The sequence below is a fragment of the Accipiter gentilis genome, chromosome 25 (genome assembly GCF_929443795.1).
Source record: "Accipiter gentilis chromosome 25, bAccGen1.1, whole genome shotgun sequence".
In the NCBI taxonomy this organism is placed as follows: Eukaryota; Metazoa; Chordata; class Aves; order Accipitriformes; family Accipitridae; genus Astur; species Astur gentilis.
The window spans coordinates 17,017,766-17,030,600 of NC_064904.1; the positions used below are offsets into that span (position 1 = coordinate 17,017,766).

The 12,835-nt window shown below is 39.2% G+C and overlaps 1 protein-coding gene across 1 annotated transcript in view; it reads right to left on the minus strand.

Annotated features, from left to right (window-relative positions):
* The window catches only part of LRRC9 (leucine rich repeat containing 9), a 55,661-nt gene that overhangs the window by 38,619 nt on the left and 4,207 nt on the right, over positions 1 to 12,835 (minus strand).

Consider the following 12,835-nt stretch of genomic DNA (forward strand, 5'->3'; position numbering starts at 1 on the left):
TCCAGAGAAGGAGGCCACAAACATAGCCATGGACTAGGAACCAACCAAACAAACTAGGGTCTGCTAACAGACCCTCCCTGATGAAAGGAACGTTGAGTCTGAACTGAATAGTAGTATATAGGTAGCTATGGAAAATTACAGCTGATAGCAGAAGGCTTTTGAGTCTGACAAGGAAAGGTGCAACAATATCCAGCCACTGAAATTTTAAGTTGGACAGTGTATTGTAGCATGCACATAACGTAATGTCAGCATTAGTGGGGGTAGCGTTGTGTCAATACTGAATTCTTCTGTACCATTAATCTCAGTGGGATCTGCGTTAGGTTAGAAATCAGCACCTGTGAAACTTCATCCTGATAGTTTCATGGACAATCTTGAAAAAGAAGTTGCAAGATTGTCTTTTTATTAATCTCAACTTTATCTTTCCTTTTAATCTATCAATAATATACAAGCCATTAAGCTCTTTAAAGTTTACAATCTATATTTTTCAATGCTTATGAATAGTTAAGTAAATAATTTCCCCAAGAAGGGGATCAAGCTCTTCATGATTTCTAAAGAGGTTCTGCAGATATAGGAATATGAGTGTACTTCTCGTCTTATTGGTGAATATTGCTGATTTTTATAAGAGAACAAATTCTGTTTGCACCAGTACTTTGCAAAACATCACCTTTTTCTGTCCATCCTTTTTGTCTTTCTTTTCTCTCTATGCATCATGAGCCTCAACAAGCTCCACTGAAACAAAAGTAAATCTTCCATGGGGCATGGTGTCATTACAGTCTCATGAAGTCACAAGGGAAGTAATTTTGGCTCTAATCTGCAGTCCATGTGTAATCCTATAGCTCCGCTATATCCCAAGGAATGATGCTAGTTTTGTGCCTACTGAAGGCCAAAACTGTTTTATGGTCATATTCTTGCCTGCTATTGGCTTTATTCTACACACCGGGCATTAAACCCAACCACCAGAGTAGGTGTGGAAGAATCATTTCAGTCTTATGAAGCATCCTTATGAATCATTTTTTCCCAGAGCCTGGTTACACTGAGATCAAGACCACTAGTTACAAAGTGGTAGGGAGAAGCAAACAAAAATGTTCAACAGGGTTCTTGAGCATATGTTGCTGTCACACTGTAATGTCAGTTACCAGAGTTCTCTAGGAAATGTGAACCTCAAAAAGCACCACAGAAGAAGCATTGGAACATTTTGTCTAATATCTGGGGCAAAAGAATTGCACTTGAAAGCAACAATAAAATGCAGTGAGGAATTTTCACCTGCTTTTCTTTTCTTGCATTTTTCCACGGTGACTAGCATATCTCTTTGTCTCTGAGGCACAATGGAAATTGAAAACCTGCCGGACTGGAAAAAGTGCAGTCAGCTTTCCAGGATGAAATAATACCTTAATTGGTGTGTCTGCATGGATGAAAAAGGGCCGAGCCCTGTCATCCCAGTCTGAGAGATATGATGAGAAAAGCATCCTAGATCTGATATCAGCAAATCTTCCTTGAGCTATTTGTATCTTTTGACAAAGAGACCTGGTAACATAATTCACAGAACAAGGATACTGTAAGACTTATGTATCACAACATTGTTTTGAGCATATAATGGACTTCCTACATAACCAGCTTAAGGAAATCTTAAAAAAAATATTTTTCTTTCTCTTGTATTTCTTTTTCTCATCAACCTTTTTTTTTCCTGATACAGAGAAACAAGACTAGCAAGGACCCTGAGAAGTCACCTAATTCACCCCTTTGCTCCAAGGCAGAAAGGACTTCTTCCAAACCTTCCCTGTGTACTGTTTCTGTAACTTGTTTTTAAAAGCCTCTGGTAATGGAAATTCCAAACCCAAAGACTAATGGCAAATGTTAATTCCAGTGAGCAGAGAAAGTTAGTGAGTGCAAGAGAAAATAGTGGTATGCTCAATGGCACTTTGATATTACATTACCTTTTCTGTTTTGCTGTAGGACAGCAAGAACCTGGAAATTTCAAAGGCTCAGCTAACTATGTCAGGAGTTTCCGTGATGTCTCTGAACTATTTGTACAAGTTTATATCCCTTTACGTTGCATAAGGAATAAATTTCTTGCTCAAATTCCTGAACTGACAATTGATAGCAGGAAATGGAATGAGTATGATTTCGACTATTAATATGATAGAGGAGAAAACACCCAATTTATAGTTTTGAGCAGGTTAATGTATCAAAAACCTCCAAAACATAAAGCCATATTTGAAATTATCTAACAGGGAACCATATTTAGCTGTCACTAGGTTCCCACTGTAAAAAAAGTTATAACACAGTCTAAAGGACTCAGAATTACTAAAAATATAAAATTAATATTCTAAGTTCATATTCTGAATGAATAAGTTAATGAAACATTGTAAAGGCTGCTAAACATTGTTATACTTTGGGCAAAGGAACACTGAGAAATGATCAACTGGTATTACTGTAGAACAGTTCTACTTTTCAAAGAAGGACTTAAGGCTCTTTGTGTTATATTTAATAATAATAAAAAAAAGTTAAGAATTCCTGCCTGGTTCTGAGAGCCACAATTTATGTATTTCTTTTGAAAAGATGCAGCAAAAATGTGTCTTTAATTTTTCTTCTTGCATTGCCGTAAGTAAAAATGTTCTAGGGCAAAAAGATTATGTGTAAGTTTCTGTTATGGTAGTGAGTGTGCTCTGACAGGTTGAGATACTGATATTGCCAAAGCAAAGGAGAATTTCAAGAAGCCCAAGATACTGAAGCCATCTGAAATGTAGAATGACTCCATCAACAGACATGCCAGGCCTGTGGAGCCCGAGTATCCAGGGTCCTGACAACTGCCTTCAATTGCTCTGGGAGAGGGATTATGATTTCAGAAGTGCAGCTGAAAGGCACTCACACCACATTCTGGAAAATTATTTTAGCAATATAATACACCAGTCTTTCTGAGCATAATATAGAAACTAGATGCTAGGGCTCAGGACACTCTATTGTTTCATTTTTGGAGTGAAGAATGTGTCTTTCTCTTTCTCTGATGCTTCTATTGGTTCTGTGATATCTGACATTGAAAATTTAATGTAAACACCATTTCCAGACCTTCATCTTACCACCTCTGTAATGATTTGTAAGAGTCACACCTGGACCTGGATCTCCTTGCTCTTTTAAATGAAACTGGAAAACGAACAGGAAGTAAACACCACCACCATCCCAACAAAAAGCAAAACAAAGCAAAAAAACCCACAGAAAAAGCAAAAACTACACATGAGGGCCACAAGGCCTAGTGCCAGTCAACATTCACTCCCAGAGTGGGGTAAATCACAGGGGTGTGTCTCAGTAGAGAAATTCCAGCCAGTACAACCGAGAAGAGAATGTCTCTGTTAGGAGAAGAAACGCAAACCCTGATAGCATCAGATGCTTTGCTTCTTGGGGAAAAGAGGAAATGCGGCTCCCCAGAATGTTGATTGTAGTACTGCATCATATTCTTGATCGCATCTTGGGCCATCTGTGATTCAAATGATTTCTTTCACTAAACTAAACTCCTTATAACAAGCCCACTAGAACAACAGTAGCAAAGGCTGGTTTGCTGTCTACAGTGACACACGCATACGAGCAGAAAAAGTGCCTTCTGGGATTAAGAGGGAGAGCAGACATAATGAAGACAGCTGATGAGACTTGTTTCTTGGTTGTGCTTCCCACAGACCAAATTAATTCCAGCAGATGAGTAAAAGATGGAAAGACATGCTAATTAGCAGGGTTTTTTTATGAACGAGTTCTGTACTTCAGGATCTAATTAGTTTTCTAGATAAGGCTTATGCTGTCTGTACTTTCAGAGGCAAAGGTGGCCAAATTTCTGTTTTTCCAATACAAAGGTTATGTTCATGTATTTCCAATGCTTGAAGAGAACTGCTTCAGATTGATGAATATTTACTTATATAGTCCATATATACCCTCTAGATGATGGGAGCCCTGTTTCACTACTGCTCTGGGGAATTACACAGCACAATACATTCTCCAAAGACAGGGAAGGTAAAGGGAACAGAAAGGGTTGCAAGTCATGGGTAAGACCATTATATCAGAGTGGTGGAGAACAGTCATGGTTGTGAGACAATAAACAGAGGGAGAAGAGAACAGGAGGAGTCTGGGGGGAACCACAGTAAGAGGAGAAAAGCCAAGAGAAATAGCCAAGATCTAATTGCTCTGCCTGCAGTTTATATGTTGAAGGAAGAAAACAGAAAATATTTAATGGAAACCAAGTATGGAAGGAAAAGAGGAATCTAGAGAAAAATATAAAAAAGAACTTAGCTAGTTAGAATAAACTGGCTATGAGGATAAAATAATTCCCTGGGAAATATATGTGAAATTTCCTGGGAAATATATGCGACTAGTTGTTTGCATCACATATCTGTAAATTTTGGGGAAAAAGATACGTATGATAAATAGTTGTGCTAGAAGAAATTGAGACCTAACACTCTGCTGGTTGCAGCCCAGTGCAGTGGATTTACTACCAAGACACATGTACTTTTAAAAATTCAAAGCCATGCTGGCAAGTAATTTCTTCCCAATTTTTATGCTGCAATTTGTGATCAATTAAGATGTTTGAAAACAATTACGAAAATCATGAAGGAGGCTGAAATACTAGTTCAGGGCCAAACTTGTACTAAATTTTGCATCAAGTCTGACTTCGGAAATACTCAGATATTTAAAGATAATGGGATGCTAAAATGTTTGCTGACTCATGACATCAATGAATAAAACCACAGAGGAAGTGTATGGTACTGTACTATAATGGTGGTAGCATGTAGTGAATAAAGCCTTAAGGACTGTCTTAGCATGCTTGGAAGACAAGCTCTGAGCCCCAAGACCACAATAGTAGAGGACAGAGGTTAATTAATTTGTTGCTGTTACTTGGCTTTGGTACTGGTCAACCACAAAGGATGCATTAAAAAGGCCACCCAACACTCCAGCAGCTTCTTGTAGTGTGACAGATCTAGGACTGTGCTGCCACAGGGGTAATAAAGACAGGCTCAGGCAGCAGCTTTTCTCTTCCAAAACTAGCTCACATTTCTAGGGAAATACTGAACAAAATAGAGAGGAAAGAATGAGATAGATGTAAAATTTAGCAATCATAATGAAACTCTGCATATTGAACTAGCATCAGGGTAGACTGATTCTCTCTTGCCAGACAGATTTGATTGCTTTTTAAATAGAATTATAAAATGTAATGGAAAGAGGGAATCCAAAATCTGCCTTGTATTTGACAGAATGTGTATTTGAAACAGATACCTCTCAAAACTTAATTCAAGGGGATTTAGGTGGTGGGAATGTCACTGGCTGAGTGGTAACACCTGTATGAGATCTTATGGTGAAACTGGCCATTGATCAAGTGAAGTCTTCAGCTTTCCAATAAAACAAAGAAATCTCAGTTTACTGTTTTGACAGGTATTATTGAAAGTATAATATAGTGCTGCCTCAATCAAATCAGTTACAGAGAGCACAGCAGTATGCAGATGAATGCTGCTTCCGCTGCAGGGGAAGGAATGGCCATGCTGATTTTCCTACCCAGATACATCCTGTGAGAGGAAACATCAAACACAGTCCACACTGTCTTGATCTGTTCCACTTAAAGTTATGGTAAAATTAATCTGCCTGCATGACATGTGTCCCTGAGGATTATTTATGAGATTGTGGTGTGAGAGACAAATCAGAAATTGGTGATGTGTGGTTGGAGAAGGAGCAAACAGTATGCAACATTCTCCTAAATTCTGGTTCAATGGTTAAAACATTTCACTGCTCACTGACTGCAGTGAGATTGGCATTGGCAGTACTCTTGGCAAAACCAATTTCTTCTTTCTGCCCCTTTCTAATGCCTCTAGACTTTCTGTCACCAAAGGAGGTTTCAGAGGTCCAAGTTGGGTGGAAGCCAGGCAGAAAGCAACAGCTTTTCTTATCATTAGTTTACACACCATTCTTAGTCTCTAGTCTTCTGGGGTTGCAGCTGGATCAAAAGATGGTTATGTGGATTAGATCCTGTTGCCTCTTTGCCTACGGTTCCACCAGAAGAGGAGAAGATGGGCCAAACTTCTGTTAAGATGTAACAAATCCAGGCAGCCTCTCCAGATGTTGGGCCCTGCCTGCAAAGCTGCAAACTCTATTCTCCAGTCTCTCCCATAGGACCAAAGTATCTCTAGACAGAATCAGTGAGGGATGATCTTCACCCTTTTGTGCAAAGGGAGTTCTGTCACTCACCATCCCACCAGAGAAAGATGAGCGCAGCAGGGGTCAGCTTTGCAGACATGGAGCTGCTTCATGCATGCCTGGGATTAGTGCTTATGTGTTGTGTATCCTTGTTTGCTGTGCAATGTGGTCTCTCTACACACTACGCAGTCCAGCCATGACATACCATTCCTTACTGTGCAGGAGCGATGGCTGCAGCATATCCAGAGGGATATTTCTGTTGCTGGGAAGTCAAGGTGTGAAACAGGATGATACCACCGTGCTCACTAAAAGGCAGAGTCTCCAAAACCAGAGGACACAAATGGCTAAAATTTTCTCTGTCACAGCAAAATGCTGGAGCATAGATTTAGTGCTGTGAGAAGAATTAGCAAGCTAGGCGTGAGGGAGGGAAATGAGGGGGGACGCTTAGTGAGCTGAGGGGCAGGAGGGTGGGAAATGATGGCTGAAAAGAGGAGGCACAGGGGACACTGGATGCTCCCAGTAATGTTCAGGGGGCCCATGTGCTGGATATGTGCTGCTCGTCATACTCACAAATGACGTGAAAAAAGGAGAACAGTGATGTGACAGAGATTACAAATGATGCGGAATTAGTCAGGCTAATAAAAACAAAAGCTTTCTGCAAAGAGTTGCAAAAGGGACTTCTTAAAATTTGAGTAACTGGATGGTGAAACAGTAGATGAAACTCCATGGCGATAACGGCAAACTGCCGCACAGGAGGACAAACAGCTGTGACTACAGATATGCACTGATGAGCTCTAACTTAGCTATCACATCTCAGGAAAAAAGATCTCAGAGTAATTGTGGATAATTCAATGAAAATATCAGTATCATGTTTGGGAGCAGTGAAAAAAGCAGCTGAAAAGTTAGAAACCACTGAAGGGGGAGACAAGAAAACATCACAGCGCAGCAGCAAATCCCCAGTGTACTCACACCTTACATCACACAAGCCGTTTGGCCTCTTCCCTGTTCCTTCTTCACAAAATTTTTTAAAAACATAGCTAGAAAATGCTCAGGAAAGAGTACTTAACACGACTGGCAGTATGGAATAATTTCCATATGAGGAGAGCCTAAATAGATGTGCTGCCCTTGGAAAGCAGATGACTAAATCACAGAGGTATATAAAATATATATGAAATATATATTTACATTAAAAATATATAAAATATGCCACACAAGTGGCATGAAGATGCAAATAGGGAACAATAGCTATTATTCCTTACAATACGAGCACATCATGAAATTGTCAGTCAGGTTCAGAACAAACAGAAAGAAGTATTTCTTCAAGCAGCTTATAATTAAATTGTGGAACTTGTTGCTACAGGATGTCATGGAAGCTGAAAGCATAAATGAATTAAAAATGTGATTAGATAAATTTATGGACATACCTCTATCAAAGGCTGTTAAACAGAAGGATGCGGTTTCAATATCTGACTTGGGAAATCTTTTAGCAAAGATTGCAGGAAATCTGCAAGGATATATTGAGGAAGGAAGGCAGAGGATTTTCACTCCCTGTGAAAGGGAGTGATTTTTCATCCTGGTTTCCCTCTCTATGTGTACTTTCTCTAATCAGCTGCAACTGGACCCTCTCGGAGACAGGATCCTAAGCAATCCTTTGGCTTGACTCATTATGGCTCTTCATAATTCTTACTCTATTTCCTTTCTCCTTTCCCTTTATCTGTCTTCAGTTTTTATAACCAAACCATTGGATTAGCTAAGACTCTCAGTAGCATAGCTCCTGGGTGACCAGAATTTACAATGCTTTTTGACTCCTGGGAGTATTGGACAGTTCACCTGTGTCTTGTCTTAATGCTTAGCACCTGGCAAAATGGGGAGGATTTTTAATTAGCTCCTGGGTATGTGAGCCATAGAGGTTTTTTTCCTTGATGCCTCCTGGAAAAGTTTTTGAAGACAGTGCTAGGCAAGTATGGACAGTTGTCTGAGGCACAGAACAGACCAGAGTTACAGTTCTAATTACTGGTGACGTGTTCCTGGATTGACTGTGATAGTGGACAGTGACAATATGTAGTGAGTTGAGCTAGGTTGAAAAAAATCTGTATAAAGAGCTATTCTTCATGAATGAATTTCTGTTACCGAAAAGACCACTTAAATGCACAAATAAAAAATGTGTAAATGATCCAGCTCTGGAACAGGCAAACACCAATTGGGGGAAAAAAAGAACAGCTAAGAAATGGAATCTGGAAATTAGTTTTAAAAAATGACCTCTCTCTTGTAAACTGATACATCTGGGAATCACTCTGCCCTTCCTCCTTCCCATATTCGTGTTTTCAATGGGAGGCAGAAATGTTGGTGGGTACATAGAAAAGCAGAGGTTAAATGAACAGCAACAGGAAAATGAAATCACAGTGGTATATAGAAATGGAAATGGGGATGGTCAATTTGATCTGTATATACAGAGGCATTATGTCATGAAGTCGCTTCTGATTTAACTGTAGTAAAGCATGTCTATGATGCTGCATCTAGGTTCAGAAGACTGTTAATAATAAAACCAGAACAAATTACACAAAGTTCAAAACCTGCAGCAAAATGAAAATAGTGAGTGACTTTTGGGAAGCTATGAATACATCAGCAAAGAAAACACCAGGGAGGGGGAAAAGTTGTTTAAGCTAAAGTACACTGTTGGCACAAGAACAAATGGCTGTAAACTGGCCATGAATAAATTCAGGCTGGAAATCAGAGGAATTTGTCTAGCCCTAAGAGGAGTGAATTTTTGGAACAGCTTTCCAGTAGAAATAAGAGGGACAGAACACTCTACCTCATTTTAAAATGACAGTGAACAGTTTATGTGATATTGTTGCCTGAAATAGAAGAGGACTGTGCCTGGCAAGCCACGAAGTCCCTCATATTTTTGTATTTTAAGCAATTCTGTATTATAAGATGAAGGAAGATTTGAGAACATAAACATTTGAAGGGCAGAGGGAGAAGTACTTTCTTGAGAAACTTTCTGAGAGTGAAGTGGTTATGCAATATTTACTCAAAGGAACTCATGGATGACTCATCATTTGGGTTGTCTAAAATAAGACTGAATAAAGCAGTAATCCAGGTACTTTCAAGATGTGCCCTGCAGTGGCCAATGTAATGAACAAGGCAATTTTAATTGGCCCATCTTCATCATGAGTCAACATTACAGAGCCTTGAAGGATCAAACCCTGGAGCTCACTGACAAATATATGACACACAGGGAGATGGATCCTCTGAAAGTTGCTGGAAAGGAGGAAATAGTGACTAAAAGTTATGCCTGTTGGGCTGGGGACTCCTACCTGCTCCCCTCAGCTCGAAGGCAATTGGTGTCAGGTTTCCACATTGTCACTATGAGCAGGGTCTGCATCCTAGAAAGAAGCCTGTAGGGAGATATAAATTTCAAGAGGAGCTTCAGAACCAACATTTCCAGGTACGTGGTTCAAAATATCATGAAAGAACCTCAGATTCTGAGACCAGGTGGCTTCAGGAAAGTTCCTATAACTAAGGCACTAACCATGGAAGTCAGTACCTGAAAGATCAGACCTCAGATACAACGATTGGCCAGTGCAGACTACAAAATTAGCTTCTAATTTTAGTTTTATCTTTAAACAGCTGCTTCTCTCTGAAGATGACTTTTTTTGAATATTAAGCTGCCATCTAATCTTATGTTTCACTTTGGGAAAATATGATGTTAGAAATGCTCAGTGATCCCCTCTCCTCTTTCTCAGGCACACAGGAAGGTCTTCTGTCATCTGAATGAAAACCATAGCAGTAGGTTTTCTGGTGAGAGCTGCTGGAACATTGTTTTCCAGATTAATGGTGAAAATGATGGTATAGAGACTGAAACACATGGAAGATACAGTAGGATAGAAGAACAGGTCAGAATGTTTTTCTCTTACAAGAACAGTCACTGGTGGTTAGCTTTAGTGCATCTTTGAAATAATAGACTGGATCCTTGGTAATGTATCACTGTGGCTCTAGGCACAATGCATATTTTAGAGAGTGTTATTATTATACCAACAGGTAATGGCTTCACAGTGGTGGTTTTAGTGAACTAGAACAGATCTTTAATGGAGGATGAAGATATGAATTCTAACTTCATTGATTGTCTTTTTTAATGGAAAATAAGCCATAGTAAAAGCAGACGTATTTGGGAAATTAAGCTATCTGAATGAGTTTTCTGATTTTAATTCAAACTAAAGTTTTTATTCTTTACATTTTAAGACTTGTTCCCATGTATATCAGTAGAAGGCCATTTCATTGTCCTCAAGAGAGATCTTTTAATCTACCCCCTTGACATTTGTATTTCTTGATTAAAAAAATATGCACTTGGAGCATTTAGTATCTGACCATGCACACTTGCACAACAGATATCAAGCAGCTAGCCTTAATATACAATCAAATTGCTAAAAGCATTGAAATTTGGGGCTCTGTCCAAGACCGATGTATGAATAATTAAAGTAAAAGTTCTCACATTTCTTTTTCATGAACTCAGTTGATGTAACTTTCACTACTGAGAATACCAGAGCTGGACAAAACCCTGTCAGCAATACTTTCACCACTAGGAATACAGGCTCAGAATCATGAATTATCTCCTACTGATTCTGCTGAACTGCTTCAGCTAGGAGGTGGAAATGCAAATCCAGAATCCAAACCACTATTTTGAGATAGTGTCATTTAAAACATTTAACTTTCACAGAAGTTATCATAATAGCCAAAAGTATTTCAAAACTTATTTTATATAAATTAGTGAAAAAGTAAAGATGCAGGAAAACTCCCATGTATCTACCATAAATGAGCACAAAGGCAATTAAGCTAGTAGCTTAATACAGCTGCAAGTAGGAGATGCTAAGAAAGTTCTGAGAAGTCATAAAAAACCAAAATCACAAATAATTCCTCCCTGTTTCCACAAGGCAAACCTCAAGCAGCTTTTAAGTTTTCAACTCTATATTGAATCATGCGGTCACTAGTTATGTGATCATCTCATTTTGATTTCTCACCCCTGGCTGGAGAGTCAGAGTCGCCAAGATTCCCCCCTTTTTCAGAAGCCTCTTTATGAATGTCACAAGAATTGTGTACATGATACGGAGGAAGAAATCAATCCTGTCTTCCAGGTTAATTTTGTCCAGAATGGTCTTGTGAAACCTGTTCTACTAGCAGCTGAACAGAGACACTGCTGACCTGAAATGCTTTCTATCAGCATCACAATCCCCCTTCCATCTGGAGTTAGCATTTCTCCTGCTGTCCTGGGAGCCCAGTTATCTCACTTCCCCACCCTCCCCACCCCCCCCCCCCCAGCCCCTATCTCCACTTTGCTTTGTTGATTGAGGTCCTAGAGCTCACAAAGCTCCTGCTGCCCGGGGGTAGATGACAGAATTACGCAAACGTGGTCTTTCCACCACTTGAAGGCACGGCAATCTTTAGAAGGGTTGATAAGACTTCCTAGTGTAAAGCACAGAGAATATTCAACTACTTTCACTTGCTTGAATTTTTCTCCCAAACTCCCCAAGCTGTGTGAAGGGCAAAAGCTCATTTCCTCTTACAGCATCTTTCACTGGCTCTTATCTATTTCTGTTTTCTTATCTATTTCTCTACCATGTTCAGCTGTAATGAGTTGATAAGAACTCAGATAAGGAAATTACAATGAATGGGACCTTGTTTTTTAATTCTTGGGCACAATAAGGACAGATTCTTTATGCCTTACTCTAGGAAACCCTGTAATGTTGCTTGTGAGTTGCAAAACCCACTTTATTGTCACACAGATGAGTCATAACCTGTAGTTCTGTTTTCATAAACATAACGTTGGTGGCCAAAAGTTGTATGTTGATGCTTACTACGAACTTTCCAAGGCAGCAATTCATCTCAGCATTTTGAGGAAGGTAACATTCTCTTCACAATCCAGCAGAGGGCCCTGGATCTGATTTCACTTTTTTTTTTTGGCAGAAGATTACTTTAATTACACAATGGGGCTGTTCATGAGAAACCAGCAGAGCCCTGCTTTCAGTTCAGGTTTTGATTTTTGCAAAAGTTAAGTTACATTAAGAAAAGAACATGCCACATGGTATAAAAACAAACAACCAGGCTTATTTACTTACCTACTCACTCCACTGCAAAATGCAGAGAATAAAAATGATGATTTTAGGGGTTAGTTATATCAGGGATTAATCCTGCCTGGTTTTGCTTTTTCAGCACTGACATCAGCTAGAGTTTGGGGAATGTAGGCTTGTGTTCATTGCAGACATTTAATTCACAAAATAAAGCCACAGATGAGTAGAGCTGGTAAGAATTTGCAGGTTGTTCTCTCCAATTTGAATAATGTGATATACAGAATGCACTAGAAAGTGATTTTGAAATGTAAAGCAATAATGTTCCCTTTGAAGAGCTGATATCAAGTGCTAAATGATATATCAATTAAATGCAAAAACAAATCCCAACCCTGCAAATGTTATACAAAACCAGCTTCTTTGAAGTCAATGGGACTAATTACAAATATAAAATAGAGCCTGGTTCTACAGCACTTCTGTTAACTGGAGTTTAATTTCATGAATTTAATAAAAAATAGATTAAAGGTCTTAGAACAACTCTAGCTTGGCTTCAAACTGGCAAAATGCAATGCCTGCCTGACTCTGCCATCTGTGGGTCTCTAGCACCC